Source organism: Vicugna pacos, chromosome 6, assembly GCF_048564905.1.
Source record: "Vicugna pacos chromosome 6, VicPac4, whole genome shotgun sequence".
NCBI classification, from domain to species: domain Eukaryota; kingdom Metazoa; phylum Chordata; class Mammalia; order Artiodactyla; family Camelidae; genus Vicugna; species Vicugna pacos.
The window spans coordinates 53,502,330-53,522,290 of NC_132992.1; positions in this window are offsets into that span (position 1 = coordinate 53,502,330).

The window sequence follows — 19,961 nt, forward strand, 5'->3', positions numbered from 1 at the left end:
TTTTTCATGGTTCTAACAAGCATGTTTAACTTAACAAATTCAAAATGTAATCCATTTTGCCCATCTCCCAAATTGTATGCTGTTATTTTTAAATTTTAGTTCTCTGGATTTAATCCCACAATTCAGGTATTACTATTGTTGCTGCTGCCTTGTGCAGTCATTGTTAATTTAGATTTTCCCATATATTTTCCATTTATGTTGCTCACCATTGTTTTATACATCATGTACCATAACTTTGGGCCCATTTTACTTCTATCTGGAGTAAGTCTTATGAATTTTTAGAAGCCAGTTATTAGACTAATTTTTTAAAGGTAACCTGTCTTTTTTCCTCTGGTTGCATTTACATTCTGCCTTTTGTTCTGTACTTTCGAGGTGTAGATCTCTTTTAGTTCAGCTTTTTAGGACTCTTCAGGATTGTGGAATCTGAGGATTTGTACGTTTAATCATTTTTGGGAAATTTTCGGCTGCTGCGTCTTTGAGTGCTGCTCCGCCTCTGTATTTCCTGTTAGCTGCTGCTTATTAGAGGTTTTCTCCCTCTGTTCTCAGTAGCTGTTAATTTCTCTTCTAAGTTTTTTTTTCTCTTTGTTCTTTCCTTCATTCTGAATAATTTCTCCAGAACTATCTCCAATAGTAATTCTTTTTCAATCATGTCTAAACTTCTGTTTGATCTTTTCATTGAGTTTCTAAATTCAATTATATATTTTTAATTTCTGGACACTCTACTTGCAAAATCTGCCTGTTCATATTTTAAGTACTAGCTTTTTATATTTAAATGTAGTCAGCATAATTATTTCCAGTCATGAGTCTGATGTGGTAGTTTGTGTTCTGCTGAGTGCCAGTCATGTATGCTAATTTTGTTTCTTCCTGTGCCTAAGGATTTTTTATCTTAAGGTCATATTTACTTTATCTGTAAACCCTTGGAGGCCTGGCTTTAAGGTATGTTCCTTTAGGATTTGCATTTATTTCTGCCAGTCACTTTGGGGTGTTTTAAACTGAATTCTCACCATAGTGTTTTTAACGCTTAATGTTGGTACAGATTTTTGTCTTTGTGAGCAGGGCCAGCTTGAGGATAGAAACTCCCAGAGAAGATTTATCTCCCAGAGCTAAAGTAACATAGGCACGTTTTCTTACCGTGTTTGTGTTCATCTTATCTCTGAGGAAGTTAATGGTAAGTCTCATCTTGTGCGACCTGTCATCCTAGGCTTTTTCTTTGGTTCCCCTGTTTTCGTAAAGACCAAAAAGCTGGAAATCGTATCTACCAGTGGTCAGCAGAAGCTCCCGTGGTGGCTGTTAGCTCCTGTACTTAGCTGTCTCACTGTGTTCAAGTTTTTGTCAGATATTTTTATTAAATCAGTTGGATTTGACGAATGTGTGTATCTAAGTGTATGTTCCTGTGTCGTTTCACTCAGGCTATGATAACTGATAGTTTCAAATAATAGATTCTACTTATTTTAGTGAAACTTTATAACATAGATACCACAAAGTTATTAATGTGACTTTCACTTCTGGATATACTTTCTATCATGTTAGCTCTTTACTAGATTTAGAACGCCAGAGTGACCTTTCATGGGGCAGAAGAGAAATTGCAGAGAAAATACTTGAGTTACTGTGTTAAGATCTTATTTAGATAAAAATCTATGCTTTGTAGCAGAGACAAAATATTTAATTAACTTGGTAAAGATAAATCTTTTTCCTTGAAGAAGGCACATTTGTAATTTTGTGTCTTAGATAGGATTCACTCAGCAATATTGTAAAAGGCAGACCTTATTTATTTGGGTAGAAATGAGTAGGGCAGGGGGTTCTGAACTTGTGGTCTGGGCTTCAGAGGGTTGGGGAGGCTCTGAACTTATGTGCAGTTTTGCATGTATATTTATATTTGTTCGTTTTCTCAGGGCTAAACAACCTCCTCCTTGGCCCTCACATCCCGTTGGCCAGGTATATCTGTGCAGTGCACACGCTGTGTAACTTTATGTGGTTAGATTTCCTAAAAGTTTGAGAAACTGAAAAAGATAAATGAAAGCAATTTGGTTTGACATACTGAGGAAAACTTGTCTCGTGGGGATGGGATTTAGAAACTTAAAAGTCATCCTCATCAGGTATGTTAAATATGGAAGTAATAAGAGTGAATTCTCTGGACCAAGCACTATGTTTTATTCTTTTTATTTACACTAAACTCCTGTGTGTGTGTGTGTGTGTGTGTGTGTGTACGACTTGGGAGAAGCCGTTCATCCCAGAAGTAGCTCTCTTGGAAATCTTCAAAACCTCGTAGGATTTCTTGACCAGGTTTACGGTACACTGTTTAATGATTGACTGTTTTTGCAGCTGAAATTTCAGACTGGCAAGGAACTTGGGTACTTGCTAACCACAGTCTTGGTTCACATTTCCTGTTTTTTCTTCTTAAGGGAAGTAGCTAATACATATTTTAAAGAAAACAAACAAATGTATTACCATAAAGAAAGGAAACACGGGGAGAAAAGAGCAACAGAAGTGTTGTGTGCCAAGTATAAAGCAATGTTATTGTGGTTGGCATAACTTATTAGGTAGCTGTTTTGTTACAAATTGTTGTAAGTATCAATAAGACTGAATTTATTTTTATTAACAGGCTGAATGGAAATTTTACTAAATTGTATTTCTTTTAGGCTCCTTTGCCTTTTTTGTTCCTGGCATAAATAAACCAAATATTTCCTATCTGGTATTGTACAAAACAGATCTCTCCCTTAAAAAAAAAGTGGGACTTAAATTTTATCTAACTGAATCTGAGACACATCTTTTCCCTTCCCAGGTCAAAATACTTTAATTTTTCATCCTTGCTGGCTAATGCTAATGATGGACTCTTTAAGAGCTCATGTACATAAGAAGTCCTTGAACAGTGCCGTTGAAGTCTTTTGACTGTCTTGTTTTTCATGTGGCAAAAAAGAAAACCCATCTTAATTTGGTTCCTGAGTTGCCCTTCCGTGAATGAGGAATGCCCTCTGCTTACCCTCTCACTCTCTTAAAGAATTATTACTCCTTCAGGGATCACTTCAGGATCTACCTCCATCTGGAACAGAGAGTTCACTGGGTGGGACTCTCATTTGTGGACATCTTTATGACTATTTTATGCACTTAGTAATATACTCCCGCTGACTGGTATCTGTTCTATATTTGTGTCTGCAACTTATATTTAAAGGTAAGCCTATATCTTTTTCTTAGCTTGGGTCACTGCTATCCCTTCCCCAACACCCTCCTGGGACCCTGCTCCCCTAGTTCCACCCCCTTCCCGCCCCCCAAAAGCAGAGCCCAGGACGAAGACTGGTGAACAAATTGTTTGGAAGTGATCCCATTGAGCAAGGAGGATGAATCAGGGGAACTTAACAGGGAAGGAGGGAAAACTAATACAGTGGTACATTATTAAGTTGTCCATTCCCGTGGGTGAGTGGTGCACAGTCTTGATGGGATATTCTTTTAAATGTGTCTCAGAGCTGTTTTCCTGGGAGACAAAAGGGGGAAGGATTTATCCACTGGTTTTTGCCTCCTGTTGGTTAAGGTTGTCTGTGCAAGCATTAACTCTTAAGAGGTGGGACCAGAAGGATCTACAGCAGTGCATCAGAGGGATCCGCTAAAATTTTGTGAGCTTAATAGAACCCAGCTCAATTCTGAGCACTTAGTATTCATCTAGTGACTACTTCGTTATATTTCTGAAAATAGAAATGGCACATTATTATTCCTGTTTCCCTAAATCTGCTAAATAAACAAATAGGCTGTATTTTATTTAATGATGTTTTAAACGAAGTATTGTCCTGCTGATGTCTTTTCTGGTGTCCAGCATTCTTCCTACAGAGTTTACACATCAATATCTACAGAACAATTTAAGCTCAGTAATTATAAAAAGGTATTACACATGTAATACCCTTCAGAAATGTTCACACGGACATGTTTTTACGTCACAGAACCACTTTTTAATCCTCTAAAAAGTTTTCTTTATTGAAATAAGTGTAGGTTTATAGAAAAGACTTGCAAAAATAATAGAGATTTACTGTATACTCATCAATCAGCTTTCTCTCCTGTTTACACTTATTCAATAGAATAAGGAAATTAACATTGACATTCTACAATTAACTTCTAACCTTATTTGCATTTCAACAGTTTTCCCACTAATGTTGAAGAAATCCTTCTGGTCCCGGATCTAATCCACGATCACGTGTTGCATTTAGTTGTCGTATCTCTGTAATCTCTCCAATATTCTGTGTCTTTCATGACCTTGACACTTTGGGGGAGTACTGGTCAGTTATGTTGTAGAATATCCCTCAATTTGGGTTTGTCTGATAATTTCTTATGTGACATGCATTTTTTGGTAAGAATACCAGAGATGTTATGTTGTGCCCTTCAGTGCATCCTGTCGGGGGTACATGGTGTCGCCCTGTCTTCTTACTGGTGATGTTCACTTTGATGGCTTGATTATGATGTTGTATGCCAGGTTTCTGCACTGTAAGGTGACTGTTTTTTCTTTTGTAAGTAGTAAATCTCTTGTAGGGAGATACTTTGAGACCATGAAAATATCCTGTTTCTTGTAATACTTTTGCCTGCTAATCTTGTCATTCTTTAATGGTTCTTGTATGCAATAGTTGTTAGGTATAGTGTTTGTATAGGTATAGTATATAACACTGATTTTCTAGTTCCATCATTCCTTCTACATTTATTAATCGGAATGCTGCCTTAGCTCCTTCCGTTTGGCTCCTGTGTCCTGTTGGCATACTCCTATCATTTTTTGAGCAGTTCCTTACTTGCTGGCACCAGAAGATGTTCCAGGTGCATCTTCTATTTTTCTTGCTCCAGGCTTGGAGCCTACCATTTCTCTAAGGAGCTTTGGTTCCATTTACTGGAGAATGGTATCTGGAAACCAAGATGTTGGAGCAAGATGTGCAAGATCTTGCTTCTCGTCCCTCTCAGAGGGTAGAACTAGGAAATACATGTGTGTGTGTATGTGCATTAACCATGCACACACACGCTTTTAATCTATTTTTATAGCTGTCCATCTGTACAAATACTAAAATATGTGAGTTCGTATTGACACCTCCAGTTCCAACACCACAGGATTCATTCCAGCACCTCACCCCCTCTTCCTTATTTGTAATGTCTGTCTTTGATAATGAGAACCCTGGCTCCTGTTATCCAGAGCAGATTTTACTTGTTTGTTCACAACCAGTGTTCACAAATGTACTAAGAACATAACTTTTGTGCATATTTCTATTTGTCTGCTTTTTTTTTTTGTAGTAGATTGTCAAAATACTGTTTCTTAAGATAGCTCTTGCTTTTCCTACTGCCTGCCTTTGTGTGGGTGTATTATTCATTTATTTGTAATCCAGTTAAGTTCATTTGTTACTGCTTATTCCATTTTGACTTCTCCACACCTCCTAGTTTATTTTAATCATTTATTTTTTTGGTATGTGAAATGTTACATTGTTTTAAGTATTAGAATTGTTTAAAACAAAGCATACTCAGAATATTTCTGCTCCCTTTCTCTTTCCCCATTTTTTTTTTCTTGCCCTGTTCCACTCATTGTAGGTAACCAATCTCATTAATTTAGGGTTTATCCTTTTGGCATTTCATTTGTTTGTTTTTATTTTGGGGGGGTAATTAGGTTTTTATTTATGTGTTTATTTATTTTAATGAAAGTACTGGGATTAAACCCAGAGCCTTGTGCATTGGCATTTGATTTGTCTGAATGGATATATAATAGTCAATTTACTTGTTTTTTCTCGTTCTCATGTACTTTTTTATCTTTTGCACTTAGATATCTGATACATTTTGAGTTTATTCTTTTGTCTGGCATGAAATACAGATCCAACTTTACTATTTTTTTCTAAATGGCTACCCTGACATCATTAATTAAAAGTCCATCTTTGCCTCAGTGAATTGAGATGTCACTTTTATCATGTAAGTTGCATGAGATCACCTTTAGAAGTTCATTTTTGTTCTTTTGTACTTTGTCATGGTGTGGCATGTCTTACACTCTCTCTTTATTGCCTGTGGCCACAAATAGTGTTCCCAGTTGGTGTTTGTTCTTCTGAAAGAATAGTTAATTATTGCATTAATAATCTTGAAAGCTAGAGAAATGTACTTTCTGGCTATGTATTTATAAAACACTGTTACCCAGATTGAACCCAAAGCTATGAGATGCTGCTCCTTCTGTCCAAATGTTATCAGTATCTATTATATTGTAAAATCACTAGGCTGAAATGAAGCTTTCTAAAATTACTCTTAGTACTTACTGTTGAACCAGTCTTGCAACCTTGAAGAATAACCTCATGAGCTCAGGCTTTATTAAGGTTCATTGTCTTTGGCTCCTTGACTTGTTTTCTTAATTCAGCTGCTGGATCTAGGTAGACAAATTATAATACTGCGATTACTGCCAGAGTAGAGTCATTAGAATTATGAGGTCATTTAACTTTCGTGTGCACCTGCATCTGGTATCCAAAGTTGCCTGGCAACAATGATATCCTTGTTAAAATACAGAAAACCTGGAACGAAGTCCAGACGTCCTTCCAGAGTGACTTTAACATTGATGTGAGGAAGAATACCATCCTACTGTTGGACTCCTCCTGTTTTCAAAATAAACGATGAGCCATTTGGAGAAATAGGTTAGTGAAGGCTGATGCAGTATTGTACCTTTTCCCCATCTTATAAGGCCCGTCTTAGGTATTTGGTTGGCCTTGTTGGTCTGGCTTTACTTACAAAGTGCCTCAAATTCTTGGGCTTCAAGTTTCAGAGTATGTGGAAAGTGCCAGAAAGCCAGAGGAATTTTAATTTATTGCCTTTGTTTTTGTCCTTTTATTTGAAAGTGAAAAATAAAGAAAGATGAAGCTGCGGCTTCTATTATGATGCTTTTTTCCCCTCCTCTTACGGACTTGTTGTTCATGATCCTGACCTCCAGAGGGAGCAAGAGGGTTATAGTTAAGTAGTCATAATTCCTGAAAAGGAACTCTTCTCTCTCTCCTCCCTCCTGCCCCTCTCTCCCTCTATTCTCTTCTTTCTCTTCCACCCTACATGTGGAAAAACCATGTCCTCTTTATCATTTTCTGTTTTCCTGATTTCTTTATGTGACATTCACATAGGTATCCCTGAACCCTTATTAAGCATATCTGTCTAATACTTGTCAGCCTTCCAGTCCCTTATGGTGAAGGAGGTCCCTTTCAGAAGAGTGATTCTTAAGGAACCCAGATGGGAGTGTGTTTCAGCAGGTGAGGCTATTTCTTTGGAAATAGTAGTAGACCTTTCAGCCCCATTGCTCTACTCTTCTCCCTGCCCCATTTAGTTAGAGAGGCCTATGCATTCTACCCCCCGTTTCTGTCCAACAACGGAAATGTCTGAGTGTGCGGTGAAAAACCAGACGACAGGTCCTTTTGAGTAGTTAGAGAACCCAGCCTCTGGGTGGCTTCTGGCTGAAGAGTTGGTCCATCACCAGCTCCTTTTTGAGGAAAAAGTCAGGAGGGAGTGCTCTGTTTCTGTCTCCTGCTTGCACAGGGTGTTTTCTCCATGATGACAGATCCCGAAGAAGTATTTGTTACTTTCCCTGGGATAGAAGTCTGTGCAAAATGGATGACCGAGTTCCAACATAGACATGTTCTCTCTGTCGTTATCACTAAAATCAAATGGGTTTGTGGTGCCTGCTGTCTGGGCCTTAAATGTTACACTGCATCTGAGAGCTTGCCTCGAGGTGGGTTTGGAATGGGTCAGGAGTTTTCCTCCTTGTCCTGGCGTGGCGTGGCATGGCCTGCAGAAGCTTCCAGCCCTGGTTCAGTTGTGCATGGACCGGGCCTTTCTTCATCAGAGTACTGGGCTGTAGGCACCATTTGTATGCTGCTGGCTCCCAGATTTTTATCATCATCTCTGACTTCCCTTCTGAGTGGCCTATTTGACATTATTACTTGGACGTCTAAATGGAATTTCAAATTTAGTAGGTGCAAAATGGAATCCTTGACTTACCCCACCCCAAACCTGTTTCTTCCCCAGTATTCTCCATTCAGGAAAAATGGACCACCATCAGTCTGTCAGTCACTTAGGAGTCATACTGGTTTCCCATTTTCTTTACCCCCTACTCTCTAATCCATCAGCCAATTCTGTTAGTTCTACTTTTGACATATTTCCCACACCCACCTGCTTTTCTCTCCCTTTCCTACTCTGTACTCCTCTTCTGCCAGATAGCAAGCTATACTCATCTCTCACCTGGACCATTAAGATAGCTTCCTTATGATGCGAAGTGTAATGATGGCAGTGTTTTGGAAAAATTTAATGTGCTTTTCTCTTTTTCCCAAATATATCTGCCCAGAGAGAGGATAGAAGAATGCAAACTGAAAGAAAGAAAGTGAAGATTTGGCTTCTGACATTCAAAAATAGGGTTCTACAGAAAGACAGTAGGCTTGAAAGCTAGTCTTCGTAGGGAGAGAAAGGATTTTATGAATGTTTCTAGTTCTCATTTACATAGCAAGGGTCAAGACTACAAGATTAGATTATAAATTCCTTCCATAACATATAGGATGTTTATACTCTTCATCATTAATGCTTAGTGATAAGACTGGTGTTCAGAAGAAGATAAGGCTGTGGTAATGAAACATGCACTTCTGTCCCACAAAATATTTCAGAGGAGGAAGGCAGAAAGGAGACGGACAGAGGAGGTGGTTGGTCCATTAGGGATTCTGATCTTCCCTCGGGGCTGCAGCCCAGAAAGAGGAGGTCTGTTAAATTGCAGTAGCATACAGACAGCAGAGGGATCCTTCCTGGCTTGCAGTCTGGGACTCTGGGAGGAGTCACTTGGAAGCTCTGTGAGGTGTCTTGATCAACCTGGAGGGTGACCACATGAAAATAAATCTAGAGATGTGGACAGCGAGAGTGAGGGTCTAACTGATATCCCCATCTCTTCCTCTGATCTCCCAAGGCATGAACGCAGAGTTGAGAGTCAGCAGGGCTGACGTGGGCCTGTTGAAATGGGGTCTTTGAGTCACTCAGAGGGGCCTGTAATGCCAGTGGGAGCCGAGGTGAAACTGTCAGACAGGGAATCACTGGGGTCCCACTGAGCTGAAGGGAGGTCAGACCATGGACAGCAGCTGCAGCTCAGTTATAGCCCCTAATGACACCATTGTAGGCCATTGACCGGGGGACAAGGGACATTGCTGGGGACCAGAGGACTTTACATGGTTTGGAGGACTTTCCCCCCTAAATCCACAAAATCTTGCCTACTTCTCTCCCTCCACACACTGTCCTGAGAAAGTGGCCCATTGAAATTGGCCAGTGGGAGCACTGGCAGGAGATCAGAGAGGGGAAGGCAGGAAGTATTTTTTTCTGGGTGTTTATTCCCCTGTTCCTTCCTAGTTCAGTCCCTGGGGAGTGGCTGTATTTCTTTACCAAGGGCCACAGCTCCTGGGGGCCCTCTCCCTCTTTGGACAACTCTTCCTCCCTTTGCCTCCACAGGCCAGGAGCCTCCTGTCTGCCCCCGCCTTCGGGAGCCCTGGCGTGTTCTTTCTCTCTTGCTAGTTTCAGTAAGTGTCTGCACTTTTGTGCAGAGGCCCTTGAGGATGTCTTCTGCTTCTTGCCTGACCTCAGGTGTCACACTGTCCCTTCTGCAGGCTCCCCTCTGGGCTCTCTGCGTTGGCTGCTTTAGATACTTCATGTAAAGATCTCCAACTCTTGTAAACTAGTTCTTTTTTATTAAAATAATTATCATAGTTTCTTTTTTCCTGATTGGACTCTGACAGAGCTCTGTAAATAATTTGTTATTTAAATAATTTCCAATTAAATTCCTTAAATGTGCCCTCTGACTCCTGCTGGGATCCTGACTGATACATTATCTCGTGGGGTAGCAAGTATTAAAATAACAGTAAAGGTAAAAGCCTATTTTAAACCCGAAAGCACTATAGATTATTAGTATTAGTACTAGTACTAAGGGGACGTAATGTTCCAAATGAGGCCTCCTCTGCAGTGTCCCTTGAAGCACCAACATCCAGAGAAGGACAAATGCCGGAAAATGACTGCAGCTTCAGAGTGTCAGCAGGCTTTGTGGCTCTAGGCCTGAAGGTCAGAATGAAAAGCCAAGACTGGAACTCTGTCCCCTTTCCTAAGAGAGTGTGGGGGAACATAATGAAAGTCTTATATTTATATTCACAAGTTAACGTGGGGAAGCAGCCAGAGCGTCTGTGTCCTCGAGTGATACGGAGGCTCTGGCTCCAATCAAGACAAGGCTCCGATCCCAGATGTCAGTCCCCAGCGATTCAGTGACACTTCAACATCCTGACTTAAAATGAACAATCTGGTTGCTTTTTCAGAGTAGTAAATGACTGGAAAATCCCAAAACGCCAGCCAACTCACAAACGCCAGAAACTCCTTGCAGCCCTAGCTTTGGCCTGAGATTCCCCTGCAGGGTGGGGTCCCCCAACCTCTTTCAGAGGAGCCCTCCTTTCTGCGTGGGTCCTGTGGTGAAATGAGGCTTCAGCAGGCCTCCCAGGGGCTGCAGAGGGCCAGGGGGCTGGGGCACGAGGTGTGGTGGGCAAGTCTAGCGAGGAGAGCCTTGGCTTCCCTGAATAGTGTGCCCTGGCTGGCTGTGCATTCTAGAGAATATGGTCAACCAGGAAAGAGGGCCTCAAAACACCAAGTCTGAGGGAGGAGATTAATAGGCATTTCTGTAGCTGCTGTTAATCAGGAAAACCTGGACAACAAGGGCAGGCTCTCGCTTCCTTCTGAAACTGACTGGCAGCGTCTCTTTGTACTTGGACAGGGTGATCGTGAGAAAAAGCTCATCTGTGAGTTCTGTGGCTCCATATTATGGGGGACAAACATGAACTCCTCCAATGTCTATGAGCTCTATAAAACCCAAGAAATGATTTGCAAAATCGTTTGTGTGTATGGGGACTGGGGACAATTTTCTGGGGCCTGTAAATGTCATCTGATTCACAAAAGGGTCAGTGTCCCCTCCCTGCCTCTTTCCCCATCCCCAAGTTGAAAACAGTTATGAGTCACTGGAGGGCAGGACCATGGCTCTCATCCTTGAGTCTCCATCAGTATCCTGCCCAGTGTGATTTGTGCATAGTTTTTTAATGAGTAATTACTAAATTGAGCATATATAAGTAGCCTTCAACTTCTAAGGAATCCACAATCCATCATTTCCATCCTGAAAGTGGGCTTGTAATGGGAGACCCTTTCTGGGATCTCAGTCACAGTTTCTTCTATTTGTGGAGTGGCTCTTCCCACAGGAGTCTTGACATCGGGGAAGATAAACGCTGATGTGGAAGGCTGAGGGCTCGTCCTGGTTTCCCCAACCATCACTCCATGCTTTTTTTTTCCCCTCCCACTTTCATCATCTGGAAAAATCAGTCTTTTTCCATATCTACTACTCAGTGAAGTTTTTATGGGGAATCGTGATAAAAATGAGAGGAAGGAATTTTATAATAAACTCAAAGTCATGGTACTAACATTGAGAGATGACATAGGAGTTGGGTACTTACTTTCACTTCCAAGTTGTTAGAGGAGGAAAAATAAGACTGAGGAAAGAAAAAGATGTGAGATAATGTCATTAATATCATTGTAAGTAACATGTCGTAGTGTAGGTGAGTAGGGAGGAAAGATGGCTTTGAGTCCCTCACTTTAACACAGAACCATGGGAATAAGTCAGAACAGTGTGATGAGTCAGAACAATGAAAAGACTTAATTTACACTAACCATTATCTTCTTATTTGGAATTATTTTCCTCTTTAGTTATGACTTTTGGTCTACTAGAGGCATTAAGATGGGGTGACAGGAGTAGGGCGTGGACATTATATTTCATTGATTCTGGAATGTACACTTTCCAGCATTCAGCATCTCCAGGCATCAGTTGGTGGTGTCAGCTAGGCTCAGTGGAGATGCATTTGTAAATAGTGCTCAAATGTGGACAGAGCTGCTCATATTGCCATCTGTTTAATCAAATTAAGTGCACTGTTGTTAACTGCAGGTGTTGAGTTGTCATTCAAAAGGTCCTCAAAAAGATTACACTCTGACTTGGCATTGAAATGAAGAATTATCATGTGTGCAAAAAGATACAGAAACAGCAACCAGACTTTAATATGATATCGATGAAGCAGACCTGCCTGTTTGGAGGAATGAACACAAGTTCATAGTTTTTGCAAAGCAATAACTGATTGCTTTCTGGGAGCTCAGAGAGGGAGAGCCATCCCTTGAAGCAGAAGAAACTGTTACTGAGATCCACGAAAGAGTGGCCATCACAAGCCCCCCAAGAGACAGGAGAAACTGCCAATCCATCTTGGATGAAAGAAATGTCAAAGCAAGAAGAGGCTTCATGACTGTGGAGGACTATGGTTAAGGCATTGTGTCAGTGCAGAATGGACAGTGTGTTTTCCTTCCTGTGGTACATAAGGAAAGGTGTGTTTTAGAATCAATGGAAGATGGTACAAATGCAGGCTTATGACATTCAGGTAACCACCATCCTTTTACAGAAAAGGAAGACAGACCCAGTGCCTCCTTTGCTGGTGGACTTACTCTTAGGAGGTTCGGCACAGAGTTGGCAGATAGTTGGCTGGGCCCTGTGACAGCAGGAGCATCTGTATGCGGGTCGCCCAGACTAACAAACATGAGACAGAACAAGTCTCAGGAACCCGCCCTCCTCTTAGACATACAAACCTGAGATGGACAAAGGATTGAAGAAAAAAAAAAGTTTTTTATTTAAAGAAAATGTTTACCGTTTGGGATACTTCTTATAAAACTGTAAAAATTGAACCTAAATTCTTAAAAACAAGTGTTGCAGTTTCACACCCCACCACAAATATAAGATGTTTTGAAGTCAATTCGACTGGTAAATATTTAATTGTCTTGATGGTTATACTTTTATATTGACCAAGCATGATTACTTATAAGCAGATTACATTCTATATAATCAATTACTATATCCCTAAAATAACAAAATCACTTCAGATTAATAAAAGCACCAGAAAATTAAGTATTGCATGTATCTCAATTTCTGCCAAATTTCTGTTTACAAACAGAACACGAATAAAAAGAAAACAGACAATTGATTTTCTTTTCCATCCCAACCATCCCTGCCTTGACTTTCCTCATGTGTGGATAAGAAGCCCTGGACATTTCCTCCATTGTGTTTATGATGGTCCGTAATCTGGGGTTCAAGGGCAGAGGTCCAGGGATGGGCTTCAGTGAGCCTCTGCACCTCTGAAATTACATGAAAAATCCTGGGTATCATGTGCCGTTTGGTGGTGTTAGGGAAAGAGATTCTGGTTGTCAGTTTCTCAAAAGCATCCATTTTTTTAAGAGCAGAAAAGTCCCTGAAGCCCTGGACCGCATATACATCAGTCATGATACCTGGCCCTAGGCCCCTCCTGGCCCTGGGCACTTGGGCAGGAGTTTTGTCTCAGCAGGAGGCTGGGTGAGGCCCAGAAGCCACCCAGAGGGTGACTCCTGAAAACAAGACACCTGGGGGATGGGCTTTGTGGTTCTGTCTTGGTTTTGGGGTTTGGCTAACCTAATGTCCCTGCTCTTCTTCAAAATAAACAAAGACAAACCGCTGCATTCCTGTGCCATCCAGGTTTAATCTGGCACTTTGAACTGTGTTTTTAAGTGAAAAAAGCCAGGTCCTCATCCTTTAGTTTTCCTCTCCTTCTGGCAGGTCAGAGATACTCTGACTGTGATAAGGATAAGCTTGTGGGGGCACTGAAGGGACAGTGATCCCGGACACTTGTTACTTTTCTGCTTTAATCTGAAAATGGAAAAAGGCTAGTTTGGATGGATTCTCATTGAGTTCCATGGAATTCCTCTGTCTCCCAGGTCTGGCCTGGCTTAAATGGATGCTCAGCTCCGGAAAGTCCTAGATTAAGAGGGGACTTGAAAGCTAAGACTGCCCCACACTTAAGCAAACATCAGAATTCGTTGGAGAGCTTGTTAAAAACACTGATTTCTTGGATCACCCCCAGAGGTTCTGATTTAGTAGGTCTAGGGTGGCCTCCTGGAATTGTTGGGTTTGTTTGGTTTTTAAATCGGTATCTCCAAGTGTTGTTGGGGGAGGGGCCCTAAAGAGCTATTCTTTCAGGTGTTGAGAGCTTGGATGAAGAGAAGGGCATCTGGGCCCTCAAACGTTCTGTCCTCCTTGAGTTGATTCTGTTGGGTCTGGGAGCTCACCTTGTCTTCAGAGAATGGCTTGAGAAGGGGAGCGTGGGGTCCGTTTCTGCTTCCTCCCAGACGTGATGTGAAGGCCAGGATGACGTGGGTCCTGGTGCCACGACTCCCTCAGTCTTAGTGGCTGGGAATTCCTGCTCAGCCCTGCTACCTCCAGCCCCCCGGCATCTTTTCCTACCAAGAGAACGCATCCTTTGAAAGGACACTGAGCATGGCATGAAATGTCTTGGTTATATGCCATTGTCTGTCAGGAGCTGTGCTTTTCCCACCAAGCCTGTGCATTGAAGACGGAAGAAGAGAATGTCCCAAGTGGCAGTTTCTGTAGCCTTCTACCTGGGAGGAGGCAGAGGGGTAGAGTGGAAAACCACCAATCTAGGAGTACAAAGCCTTTCATTCATTCATTTATTCATTCAACAAACACTTCATTGCTTACCACGGGCTAAGGGAGCACTGTTAGGTGCTGGGATTCAAGGATGAACAAGACATAGTCCATGCCTTCATGGAGCATTTACTCTAGCAGAGTCAGACACTGAAAAAACGGTTCTAAAGTTTCTACTGGGGAAGGGACAGGGCCTCCAGTCTGCTTTTAAGAGAGAAAGAGTGGCATAGAGGTTTGTCTTGAAGGTGACTTTGCACTGTGAAATGACTGGTCTCCTCTCCCATGATCTGTTTATTTGGGGTCGATGGTGAGGAAAAGCTGATGGAGATCGTCAAGTGATCCCTCCCCCAACATAACCCCCAGCCACCCATTGGTGCCAACATCAGAGAGGAAATAAGACATTGTCTAATTTATTCAATCAGTCAATCGGTGGATTAGTTCACGACAGTTGCAAGTGCTAAGAAGTGTACAGCATTGTGGGAGTTCTTAAAAAGATAACTTCATCTAGGGTAGGGCATGAGGGAGAGATTTCTTAAACAGGTAACTTTTAACCTGAGACCAGAAATAAGAGGCAAGAAGTGAATTCAGGGTGGGGGGCTGGGGTGTAGTGCTGGGGCCTGGCAAGGATGGCTGAAGCTAAGGACACGTGAGGGAGACAGTGAGGTTAGAGAGGAACGGGGTAAGAGTCACAGGGGCTTATGGAGTTTTCTCTTTCTGCTTGTTGGTATCTGATCTTGAGTAAGTTTCCTAACATCTCATCTGTAAAATGGGGGACAGAACCAACCCGACCAGGCTGCAGCAAGGAGGAGGAGATGCTTTGGAAAAAGTAGCTTTACAAACACAAAATGATTGAGTGCTTGGTATCTGATAACTCATTTTACTCACCTGAACATAACAGACTGGGCAGGAGCCCAGATGGGACCCTCCTTCACTCCGAAAGCCTTTCTGTGTAGAGGAGGGAGGCCAGTCTGCCAGTTCCCTCACCCTTGGCCCTACTGGTCACGCCTATTCAGAATCTTCTCTGGGCTCAACCAGCAGTGGCATTTCCTCCAGTAGGCTGTCCAGCGTCTGGAAGTTTTCCTTGTTTCTGGGTGTGCCGTCACTTTCATTTACTCTTGTGATTCCTCTGACTTAATGAATTCTAGCTCATTTATTTCATTGATTTTTAAAAAGTAAATTTGGGAACAGCAACTTGTGGTTAGACAAGCATGCATTTTTTATAACTCAGTAAATCCATGTTAATGGAATCTGTGGGCATTGACAAATCAATATGACATTTGGTGGTGGTGTCATGGAACAGGAATTGTATGTAGCATTTGTTTAAAAAATATATTAAGGACTGCATGGTACACAAATGATCAGTGGAGATTTTTTGATGAAATGAGGATCTATCTGCTCTCCCCTCTCTTTGTTGTCTCTCTCTTTAGAAGTTGGGGAAACACACACATGCAGTATTTTTAGACTGAACCTGATGATCTGCCCAGAAGATATTGTCGACTTTACGAGAGTTGATATAACACCTCGCTTTCCGTGAACAGGTGCACCGTCACATTAGCACTTCTCCTTCTTTACTCCATATGTGTTTATTAAAATGTGGTCAGGAAATCAAATTTCTCTGCCTTCATGATAAAGGAGGCATAGGAAAAAAACCTCTCTGGGCTAAGAATCTGGAGCTCTGAGTCCTAATGTTGGCTCAGCCATTTGTAAGCTGTGGGACACTACATGGGATGGATTTGACAGCAAGTAACAGGAGACTCTACCCTTGGCATCTTACACAAAAAGAGGTTGACTTTTTTTTTTTTTTTTAATATAACAAGAAGGCTAAAAGTAGGAAGCTACTGACTTCATTCAGCTGCCAGCTGAATGATGTCTTCCAGGTACCCTGTGTCTTTCCCTTCCACAATCCTTAGCACTGGCCCTTTTATCCTCATGCTTGTGGTTTTATTGTCACAGATGTCCACCCCCGCTCCAGACTCCATGGCTACTCAGGCAGAATAAACAGGGAAGGATGATACATCCACATCTGACTTAAATTCCCGAGAAAGCAGATTTCCAAGAAATTCTTGCAGTGGATCCCACCGGTCAGAACTGTCAGGCAGCCACTCAGAGCTGCAAGGCAGACTAGGGAAATATTGAGCTGTTTCACCTTGTAAAGCGCAAAGTAGCAGGGATGAGGGGGTTGGAAATGCTTATAGGCTTAGTCAAGGGGCAGCATCGGCCCTGGTGTCCTTGGATGTTCTGTGTTGTTTTGGACATCAGTTTCCTCAGCTATAAAATGAGGTGGTTTAACCCAGATCGAGGGAGTCTCTGGGGCTCCTTTTAGTTCAATAGCAGGAATTCTCAAACTTTGATGTGCATACAGATCACCTGGAGATCTTGTTAAATTTCAGGTTCCAGTGGGGGTGAGGGGGCAGGGTATGGTGCCTGAGAGTCTGCATTTCTCATGGGCTCTCTCTCCGGTGATGGTGATGCTGCTGGACCACACTCTGATTTGCAGGCTTCCATGAATCCTTAGGCATCTTTCTGCTTTTCTCAGTAGACAGACCAGCTTAAGGCAAAGACCATGCAAATTCCTTAAGCTGCCTAGAATGTCTTTGAACTCACAGAACTGTGAGTGTCCATTCCTTCTGTTTTTCCAGCATTTCTAGATACAGAAGAAGTATAAGAGCTGAGGCCTCAGTTTGAAGGACAGTGGAAGTAGTTATAAAGAGAGCAGGGTGGAGGAAACAACTTTTCTAACTTAGTTCTCACAATGACCCTGTGAGTCCAGTGTTGTTACTTTCATCTCACAAATGAGGAATCTGAGAATCAGAGACTCAGGGCAAATTACTTTAAGGTCATGCAGCTGGTTTAGATTCTAACCCAGGTCTCTGACTCCAAGGTCCATGCTTTTGCTTTTCACCACGCAGATTCCTGCGGAGGTGCCCGTGTGAGGGCAAGAAGGACGAACACGAGACAGCCCCCAACTGAGTGGTAATTAGTTTGATCCAGACCAATTAGTCTCCATTTGCCCCGCCAGATCCGTTCTCTACTCTCCTCTGCCTTCCCTGGGAGACTGACCTCCCTGGGGCTCTGGCCTCCAGTGGGGACTGGCCGGGTAAATGGAGAGTAATCACCTCTAAGAGTCTGTGGCATGTGGAAGTGATGGACATGTTTATTCACCCCGTTCTTCATGGTTTGGTCGTTGCTGCGTCTCCACTTTAAGGCCATGACTTGGGTCCCCACTTCTATGCCTCTCACTGGTTCCCAGTAAGTGCTCCCCTCTCTGGGGGCGGTAATTGCTTCCCCTCTTGATTGTACCTGGGTCCCTCACTGTCCCTTGGTGTTTCCCTTTACCCTGCCCGCCGCTCCGTAAAGATCCTCTTTGGTTGCCTTTTTTGAGGTGCTGCCTGTCTTCTGATGAGACCATGACTCACTGACTCATTTTCTAACAGTTTTCAGGTGGTAGTAGACACTGTTCAATACTACAGAAGTTAGCAGGAGATCTAGGAGGTGGCAACAGTCAGACCTTGTGAGAGCCTGGGCTTCAGCTGGATTGTGATGGGGTGGGGAGGATTTGTAGAGCTGATGGAGACAGAATATTTGAGAAGAGCATCAGGCAAAGGCAAGGATGAAAGAGGCATGGGGATCCACCTGCATTTGAGAATCAATGGTAAAGTAAGTTGCCTGGGGTGCAGCCAAATAAGGGTGGGTTCTGGTAGTAATGCTAATGCTAGGCAGAGCTAGGTGTCCTTGTGTTTAAGTGCCTTACTCTAACTCATCTCCAACAGCCTTGGATTCGCCTTATTTTTAGAAAGGAGGAGTAGACGGAGGGACAGAGAGGTTCAGAACTGGTCCCAGGTCACCCAACTTGTAAGCAGCCAGGATTCAGTCCTTGGTGGTCTGGCTGCGGGCCTGCCCTCGGAACTCCTGCGCTGCAGAGCCACAGGTGCCACTGACTGTTTTGCAGCCAGGATGAAATCTGAAGCAAGTGGGGTCTATGAGAGGGAAACAGGGCGTGCAGGGTAGAGGTAGGCGGGCAGAGCAGAGGGATCTGCCGTGCCCCCTCCCCCTCTTCCCCGCAGAGCCCTCAGTCTGGTGTCCTCCCCCCTCCCTTGGTGTGTCCAGGTGACATGTCGGAGACAGGTTGGTTTATGGTTTTCATCCTGCCCTTTTCTGGATGTGAGGACAGAAGTCTTTTGCTTTTCAGATGCCCAGGTCAGGGTTCCTTTCCCTTGGTGTCAGGGAAATGGAAAGGGCCTGGAAGAAGAGGGCGCCCCAGTCCCAGCAAAGCCTTTGTCTGGGATTTAGAGACCCATTTAGAGAGCCCATTAGGAATTAGCCTAATTGCTTTTGTTTTTAATCTGCTCAGAGATGAATTTCTTTAGCCACCAAAATAGCTCCAATTGGCCAGTTCGTTCTCTTTTTATTTTCCATATGGAAAAGTCAATTTAAGTGGGGTCTAATTCTCTTCATCTGCCGTGTCACGTGAATGTGCGTGACGGGCACACGTCGCAGGGACCGTCCCACAGGAGGTGCTGGCAAATGTGAGGGAAGCATCTCCCTTCTCTGAGTCCGCCTCTGCCCCCCATTTCAGGTCATTATGAAATGATAATAAGGGTGTTGGAGGGTTGTATTTCTCCCTTCCTTCCGTCCCTTCCTTCCTTGACGTCTCTTACTATGAAAACTTTCAAACATACCCCAAAATAGAGATAGTGAAATATACCTTCATCATCGTCTAAATTTAACAGTGTTCAACAGCTTGCATATTTGGTTTATCTACTTCACTTTTGCTTCAGTATTTTGAAAACAATCTCAAATGTCATAAATTTCACCTCAAATACATCAGTATGCATTTCTAAAAAATAGTTTCTTAACACAATGCCATTAATCCACCTCACCTTAATAGCAAATCAGACCTGGATGGTGTTGAAATATCTCCAATCGTCTTGTAGTTGATTTTATTGAATCAAGATCCCAACAGGAGGAGGCGTATGGGAAAGAGAAACCAGCGACACAGGGCTCTGTTTACAATTCTTAGAGTTGAGGAATTTCTTTGCCTTTTGCACAATGACTCAGCATTGCCAATAAAGTGCGCCCTAACATTTGTGGTTTTGACTGTCTGGAAACAACTACAGATGTCCCTGGCTTTTAGCAATGTCTGCTGAGGTGCAAATGTGAATCCTAGACGGCTTCCGGGGCTGCGTCTGGGAGGGAGTAGTTCAGCTGGAGGGAGCGCCTAGCTGGGAGTCGGCGCTGGGATTTTCAGCGATCCTTTGTTCTCTCTTCTTGTTCTTTCCTGATTCACCAAGTAAGGAAATTAAAGATTATCTCCTATCACCATTATTTCATAAAAGGAAGGAGATTTTAATACTAAATGGGCAGGACTGGTATTATTTCTGAATAAAGGGGCATCTTCTTTGGGAAAGGACAGTTGACCCCCTGATGTTGATAC